Genomic DNA, 2388 nt, shown 5'->3' with positions numbered 1-2388 from the left:
ATAACTTATGCTGAGAATTGTTTATCTTGAGTTCTTTTCAGGGTCTTGAGTTCCTCTCCTCCAGGTTCACCACTTTGAGCCAAGAACCCCTTGAATCCAACACCCGTGTTGCTGAGCTGTTGAAGATCGGGACTTCCAAGACTGGCCTTCTGGAGAAGAAACCAAAGATCTTGAAGATGTGAAGCATGAACTTGCTCTGGCCAGGAAGGAGATGGTTCACATGGAGGCGGACAACTTGGTGAAGATCCAGGAGGTTATGGAGGGGGCTAAGAAGTTAGCTGCGATCTCAATATTCCAATCCAAGCTCAGGATGTCTAAGGAGGCTAAGGATGCTGCTTGGAGACACCCTTTTGGGATGTGGCAGCTTGTGAGAAGATCGTGGCGAAGCTGAGCGGGGAGAATGTGGAAGCGCCGGGGCCGAGCATGGTGGAGAAGGTGGGCGATGAAGCGGTGAAGGCGGTGGCCGGTGAAGCAGTGAAGGTGGTGGCCGGTGAGGATCCACAGGGCGATGATGGTAATAAAGAAAAGGCTTGAGCCTTGTTTTTTAAGAAGGTTTTTATTTATGTATGTGGTTTTTGGATGGTTGTTTGTGGTGGTTGCATGTCGAACAATTTTATTTTCTATCTTGAACAATTATGCTTAGGATAATCTGACAGTATGGAAACATAGGTGGAGGGATCTTGAGTTTTAAGACGAAGCCTATGCTGCACTTTGACATTTCAACAATGCCTGGGTGGAAAGGTCCTTCCGTTTGTTGAGAACGAAACCTGGGCATTGTTCTTAATTTCCTGCACTTTTGTTAGTAATAATATAATCTTTTGGCTTTATCTCGTGTTCATTTGGGTGATATTTTAGATAGATTATCTTGACTTGTTTTAGAATATCTTAAACATAATATATCCAAGAAATACTTTTAAGACTTAAGTTTTGAAACAGAACATCTTAGGGATAATATACCCAGAAAACATATCTCTAAGACTTATCATACTTCAGAATAAAATATCTTAACGATAATATATCTAGAAAATATATCTTCAAGACTATTTATGTTTTAGAATAAAATATCTTAAGGATAATATATCCAGAAAATACATCTTTAAAATTATATAGATGAGAGTTGTCACAATTAAGTTGAAAGATCATATCTTGAAAATAAAATGTATGGTAAAGTTAGGTGTAAAAGTGTACCTTTGAGGTAGACACTCATAGATTTAACAAGCTTACATATGATGTCCCTAAAGGTTGAGTCTTTTTCGAATCTTTCTGTAGCCAAATTAAAAATAACTAAGTAACATCTTTTCACTTAGCGATTTGGCCAATCTCTGATCTAGCAAAACCAAGTTAGACAAATCTGGCGATAAAGCCTGTTTAGGATAAAACCCTTTAACTGGTGACAAGGCCTTTACTGGGGTAAACCCATCATGCTGGTGACAAGCCCTTTTCTTGAGAGACATGAAAATGTCTAAACCTTAGATAAAACTGGGGAAATCCCAAACGTCAGCGACATGAAAATGCCCAAACCTTAGATACATGAAAATGTTATAAACCTTAGGAACCTATGTGTGACACGTCTGCTACTTATCTTAAGGATCCGAACTACAGCCAACAACAACAAGATTATCAGCCACTCTTCATGGTCTGGTCCGGCCGTCTCGAACTATAGTCGAATATCATGTGCTCCAGGCGGGGTGGTACCCAATTCGTTAGAAAGGTGAAGACCTTTAAACCTTAGCAGATGTTAAGGATATCTTATTCATGTGTGAGGTGATCAGCCTCTAACTTTTGTCAGGATAACGTATCCTTAGGATACCTGCAAGACACTGAACTCTTGATGAGGGGTGGGTGTTAGCCTGGCTAACATCCCTCCGATGCTTAAGTCAGTAACTTGATAATGAGATAATAATATAAAGATCAAATAATATAAAAAATTTTGGGATAGATTAAGAGACATACCTTTATCCAAAAATGTTGAGGATGTGAACATACCAGTTGAAGATACTAGTTGAAATATACTTTAAGATGTGTAGCATTCCAAGCTCTTGGTATAGGATCACCTTTCATAGTGATTAACCTGTAAGCTCCTTTGCCTACTTCTGAATCAATCAAATAAGGACCTTCCCACTTTGGAGCTAGTTTTCCATCTGCCGGGTTGGTGGTATTTTGAAATTCCTTTCTCAATACCATATCTCCCACTTGGAATCTTTGAATCCTGATATTCTTGTTGTAGGACTTGGCTATTCTTTGTTGATATGCTACCATTCTGATCTTAGGAAGATCTTTGAGCTCATTGATGGTGTCTAGATCTTCAGTAAGGCTTTGGTTGTTGGACTTAGTATCTTGCATGTTGGTTCTTGCTGTGGGGATCACCATCTCTGTAGGGATAACAGC

Source organism: Bidens hawaiensis, unplaced genomic scaffold (genome assembly GCF_021521415.1).
Source record: "Bidens hawaiensis isolate Kalapana, Puna unplaced genomic scaffold, B.hawaiensis_p1.1 tig00000697_1, whole genome shotgun sequence".
In the NCBI taxonomy this organism is placed as follows: domain Eukaryota; kingdom Viridiplantae; phylum Streptophyta; class Magnoliopsida; order Asterales; family Asteraceae; genus Bidens; species Bidens hawaiensis.
The sequence above is the reverse complement of the archived record's forward strand: the minus strand, read 5'-3'. Positions refer to the sequence as shown.